This window comes from Mustelus asterias, chromosome 20, assembly GCF_964213995.1.
Source record: "Mustelus asterias chromosome 20, sMusAst1.hap1.1, whole genome shotgun sequence".
Lineage (NCBI taxonomy): Eukaryota > Metazoa > Chordata > Chondrichthyes > Carcharhiniformes > Triakidae > Mustelus > Mustelus asterias.
In genome coordinates, this window is record NC_135820.1 from 79,312,492 (window position 1) to 79,319,158 (window position 6,667).

A 6,667-nucleotide genomic window follows, 5' to 3' on the forward strand; every position below is an offset into this window, starting at 1 on the left:
ATCCACTATCATCAGGCACACCTTATCAGCAACATCATTCAAAGATCTTCAACAGCTCTCCTGGATTTATATACAGTTCTGCAAATTATGGTCTGACCCTTTCTGCTGCCTCGTGTACTTAAGCTTTCTCCCCTGCCTGAGGAGATTTCACTAACAACATATAGCAAACAAAATCCTTTTCTCTCTATCAGTTTTCAAACACCACAAAGCAGAACAAAATCCCCATCAACTCTCAACTTCCTGGAAATTGCATGAAAATGAATGAAAACATTAAGAGCTGATGCTTCTGAAATGCACAGCTATAGCATAACGCGATAACATTCACAAAGTGGCCGTTTATGTCAGAGGAGTCAGTGAATTATTATAGCTGATGACAGTTTTCACTCTGGAAACACTCCGTGCTACATGATCCTCCAGCAACAATCTGCATTGATATAGCGCCTTTGACAAGGACGAAGTAGAAATGGTCGAAAGCTTCAGATTTTTAGGTGTCCAGATCACCAACAACCTGTCCTGGTCCCCCCATGCTGACACTATAGTTAAGAAAGCCCACCAACGCCTCTACTTTCTCAGAAGACTAAGGAAATTTGGCATGTCAGCTACAACTCTCACCAACGTTTACAGATGCACCATAGAAAGCATTCTTTCTGGTTGTATCAGTTTGGTATGGCTCCTGCTCTGCCCAAGACTGCAAGAAACTACAAAGGGTCGTGAATGTAGCCCCAATCCATCACGCAAACCAGCCTCCCATCCATTGAATCTGTCTATACTTCCCGCTGCCTCAGAAAAGCAACCAGCTTAATTAAGGACCCCACATACCCCGGACATTCTCTCTTCCATCTTCTTCCGTCGAGAAAAAGATACAAAAGTCTGAGGACACATACCAACTGACTCAAGAACAGCCTCTTCCCTGCTGCTGTCAGACTCTTGAATGGACTTACCTCACATTAAGTTGGTCTTTCTCTACACCCTAGCTATAACTGTAACACCACATTCTGCACTTTCTCCTTTCCTTCTCTATGAATGGTATGCTTTGTCTGTATAGTGCGCAAGAAACAATACTTTTCACTGTATGTTAATACATGTGACAATAAATCAAATCAAATCAAAATCAAATCAAAAAACATTGAAATTCATTACCAGGCTCTTGACAAAGGAACGTTAACAAAAGAAAGTTGAGACTGAACCAAAGGAGATATCAAGAAGAAGTGGCTATAAGTGTGGCCAAAGTTTCAGTCCTCACTCTGTGCTTATTTATTGGAACTTGGGTGGATTACCAATAGGGAAGGGCAGCAATTGACCCCAGGAGGGAAATCAAGTTTCCTATCCCTGAACGCAGGTCACTCACTGATGGAAAGTTTAAGTGTGTAATAAATTAGGGTAAGGGCATCATCATTCTCCACAGTCAAATAGCCTGCAAACGCTCACAACAGCAGAAGATCACAAGAAGAGACCATGTGACCCTTCAAGTCTGTACCTTTTGTGCCGATTATGCCGATTTATTACTGTTCAAAAATCAAAAGGCAGGTGAAATGAACAGAAACGAGAAAGATATATTTTGATTTAGACAAAGGGAAAGAGGTGTATGGGGAACGGGTGGGGAGGTGGATTTGAGACCAGGGAGAGGTCAGCCATGATCTGATTGGATGTCAGAACAGACTCAAGGGGCTGAATTTGCTTATGTCTGCTCCTAATTCCTATGTTCTTATGTTGTTAAATATTTTCCTAATCTTGCAGTGAGAGATATTAACCCAACACCACAAACCCTTGCTCCTTTCAATGTGAACTCTGGTTGAATGGGGGAATTTCCCCTGAAAATTCACCTCCTTTGTAAGTAAAAAGATCCTTTGATCATCCAAAGGCTATTTTCCAGCACAATTCTGCTCATGTGGTAATATTCCTTAAAATTTTGAGATTAAAAGAATATTTGATTCATTAAACAGTGCAGAAACTAATTCAGAAAGACAACAAAAATAAACAAGTAATATATTTGGATGACTAAAGCTAGTGTCCCTTGTGAGTAACATATAATAGTTATAGACACAAGCACACTTACACACGTATGAACTCACATTAACACAGATACACACACACACATACTCAAACACTCACTCTCACGCGTACACATACTCAAACATACACTCACACACAAGTATACACAGATACACACATACTTACTCACTTACACAGACATACACACACACACAGACACACCTCAGATCTGCCATCATATGTTGACTCCCTGTTGTAGGATGGGAGATTGATCAGAGCACAGTATATTGTAATTTGATGTATAAAATCTGTCAAGTGATTTTGGTTTTGGACCCACTAAATATCAATGTGACCTGTGACAAGTCACACAACACTTAGAGCTAAAGAGCTGGGCCATTGTAATTGGTAAACTCCCCTGTCTCGTATTTCTATTGAAATTAAAAACACTTGCATGGAACATCAAGCAGTTGAAGGCTTCATGGATACAGTCTGAATTTTCTCATAATGTGCAAAACTGTGGCAGCTGAAGTTCATTGCAGGGAAGTTTTGTAATCCAAGCAAGACAAACCGGAATATTTCTTAAATGGCAAGACACTAGGGAGGGTGGAGGATTAAAGGGATTTGGGTGACCTGGTACACAAATCACCGAAAACTAGTGTACAGGTGATCAAACAATTCAAAAAATCTAATGGAATGTTGATCTTTATCTCGTGGGGTCTGGAACGGAAATGGGAAGGAAGTGATACTTCAGTTGTATAGAAGGTTGGTTAGAATCCATCAAGAGAATTATGTTCGGTTCCAGGCATCAGATTTTGGGAAGGAATTATTAGACTTAGAGGGAGTACAGTACAGATTTACCAACTTGATACTGTGGTTAAAAGGATTAGAATAGAATTCTCCAGTGCAGAAGGAGGCCATTCGGCCCAAGTGGTCTGCTCTGACAGAGCATCTTACCCAGGCCCGATTCTCATAACCCCACATATTTACCCCGCTAATCCCCCTGCACATAGCGAAACTCTAAGGGGCAATTTAGCACGGCCAATCAACCTAATCTGCGTATCTTTGGACTTTGGGAAGAAATCAGAGCACCCGGAGAAAACTTACACAGACGCGGGGAGAACATGCAAACTCCACACAGCAGTGACCCAAGGCTGGAATCGAACCTGGGTCTCTGGAGCTATAAGGCAGTAGTGCTAACCACTGTGCCACCGTGCCGTGAGCATAGAAGCAAAGGGTAATGAAAATGTGGAACGCTCTGACCTGAAAGGTTATGCATTTTGGGGGTCAACTGAAATGTTAAGAGTGGTATTAACAGGTTTTTCTTGGGTAAAGGTATCAATGATTGTGGATCAGGTGAATGGAGCTAAGATGTGATCTCATTAAATGGCAAAACAGATCGGAGAGGCTGAATGGTCTCCACCTGTTCCTACGTTCTGCTTACTGTTAATTCTGCTTGGTAAGTTTATTAGGATTAATATTTGTAATAAAACTGAAATATCACATGGATACAGTCAACGTTTCTCTTCTGGGATCAGTGTTCAGCCTAATCGGCAAAGAGGAAACAGCCACTTCCTGTGATCGCTTTGCAAAGCAAATGGTTTCTGTTCATTGAGTATTCAATACTTAAGGACATTTTATGGAAATAAGTAAACACAATCTATTAGTCTTCCCTTCTTAAGAAGTTTTACTTGGAAACTATGGGTTCTTGTCATTGTAAATTATTCAGTATAGATTATTTTTTTAATGACTGCATTTAACTTTCCATTAAAAGGATGTTAGTGCAATTGAATACCATTTAAGTCTTGTCATTATAAATGTTTACAATTACAGCAGTGCCAGTCAATGCCCTGTGGCATTACCATGGGCAATAATATAAAATGAGCAACATTGATTCTGCTACCCATTATGCACCTTGCCATGTTTTCATTTGTGTTCTAGTTACTGACTGGCTGAATCAACAGCAATGGTAGTGTAATGGCTCTGCTACTGGACTTCTCATCATTAAACCTGGATAAATGATTCAAGGTAGGAATTTGAATCCTGCGAAGACAAATGGGGAATTTAAAATCTGTTAATTAAATGAATTTGGGATCAAAAGCTATTATCAGCAATTGTGACCCTGTAGACCATAAGACCAGAGGAAATAGGAACAGGAGGAGGCCATTCAGCCCCTCGAGCCTGCTCCGCCATCAGTAGGATCATTGCTGATCCCGACATTGCTCATATCCACTATCCTGCCCGTTCCCCCGCAACCTTTAATTCCTTTAATGTTCAAAAATCTACTCATCTCAACCTTAAATCTACATAAAGAATTGGTTTAGTTTATAAAAGCAAATTACTGCGAATACTGGAATCTGAAACCAAAAAAGAAAATGCTGGAAAATCTCAGCAGGTCTGGCAGCATCTGTAAGGAGAGAAAAGAGCTGATGTTTCCAGTCCAGGGGTCATCTGGACTCGAAACGTCAGCTCTTTTCTGTCCTTACCGATGCTGTAAGAGTTTTAACAACACCAGGTTAAAGTCCAACAGGTTTATTTGGTAGCAAATGCCATTAGTTACCGATACAGACTTACCGATGCTGCCAGATCTGCTGAGATTTTCCAGCATTTTCTCTTTTGATCGGTTTAGATCATTTGGCTGGACAGCTGGTTAGTGATGCAGAGCGACGTGGGTTCAATTCCCGTACCGGCTGAGGTTATTCATGAAGGCCCCGCCTTCTCAACCTTGCCCCTCTCCTGAGGTGTGGTGACCCTCAGGTTAAATAAATAGAGCAGTAGCCTATGGTTACCTGGGACTAAGGAGACTTTACCTATACACAGGATATCCACAAAATTGTCATAAAAACCTACTTTGTTCATTAATATCCATTGGGGGAGGGGGGCGGGGGGGTGGTAAGTCCACCAAGTCTATTTAGCTTCAGCCTCACAGCAATGTGGTTGGCTCTTAACTGGCTGAGCAAGTTGGTTGTCATGGTAGTGGGAAATTAACGTTGGCCTTTCCAATGTTGCCCACATTCTGTAAATGAATTAAAATCTCCATCAGCATTGACCCTAACCACCTCTGAGTCAGGGAGAGGTTAGCATCTGCATACAGTGAGGTTGGAAAGTAGGAGATTCTTTGTCTAGATATCCTCTTTAAAATATGCATATTCTGTCCTTAATTTTATATTTCTGTTATACATTTCTATATTTAAATTGATAAAGGTCATTAATTACACCTTCCTGTTCATCACACCCTCTACCACCCAGGTGAAATTGCAGTCACAGTGTGACGTATTTACAAAGGCAGTTTATATTATAAATGGAGAAAAAAAATGACCTTAAATTTCCTAGGATTTTTTTAACTGTACTATAATTGTGTGGGAAATGTGACAGAAGCCAGCGTTTACCCACATCCAGCAGAGCCAGGCAGCTCAGCGGACCTTCCTGCTTTATAGTTCATAGAATCATAGAATCCTTACAGTCCAGAATGAGGCCAGTTGGCCCATCGAACCAAATAAGCAATATTAAACCCCAGTTGGGACTCGAATGGAGAGGAAAGGCAAGAATGACCAGAACTATCCACAGCCAGCCCCGGACGTGGGATGAACAGGAGCTAAATGAACCTCAGCCAGACCTGGTCTTGATCTTCAGCAGCTCTAGGGTGAGTGAATATATTACATCCACAGAAAAATAAAGACTCTCAGACAGTGTCCTGGACACGGTCCGCGGATCGATATAGGTTCACCTTAATCAATGGGGGTAATCCGAAACACACAGGAACCTATTGGAATGGTCAAAATAATCCACTGGGAAAAGTGTAAACCCCTAAAACAAAAGTATAAATCTGTAACTTTTCTAGCAAGATATAAAATGGCAACTCTGTACCATCCACAGGCAGGCCGAGGTAAAATACAAATCTTTTAAGTATTTGATGACCAGAAACAATAAGAGAAGCCTAGACCAGGTTAGCTTGTTACAAAGGACTCTCCTTTAAAAATGCAAATGTCTATACTCCGTGGAGCAAGAGAAAGAACCTTGGATACAGGGTAACTTACCATCACTGACAAAGAAACTCTCCTAAGAAGGGCAAAAACTAACCCCCTGGATCACTCTAAAATAATATAATAAATGTGAAATCATTCATTTATGGGCTGGCAAAGTGGCACAGTGGTTAGCACTGCTGCCTCACAGCGCCAGGAACCCAGGCTGGGTTCCCAACTTGGGCCACTACCTATGCGGAGTCTGCATGTTCTCCCTGTGTCTGCGTGGGCTTCCTCCGGGTGCTCAGGTGTCCTCTCACACCCAAAGATTTGTACGGTAGGTGGATTGGCCATGATAAATTCTTCCTCAGTGTACCCTTGCACAGTAACTTCATTACATGTTTAATGTAAGTCTACTTGGGACATTAATTAATAAATAAATGGTCAAAGAAGCCATCTTTGTACTGCCTACAAAAGTTCTTGCCTCATGCCAAACCCATAAACCATCTGGATAAACGAGGATGTCCCTACACCCCTTCGCTCCGCCAACTAGTGCCCCCACACCAATCTGATTCATACTACCCGAATCCACCCAACACAATTCTGCCCACCACAACATAAAGCACCCACAGATAAAAAATCATCCATCCCACCAGCTCCAGGAGCACCTCCCCACCACCCTAACAGACACACAGAGGAGGCAGAAGCACCAAGAC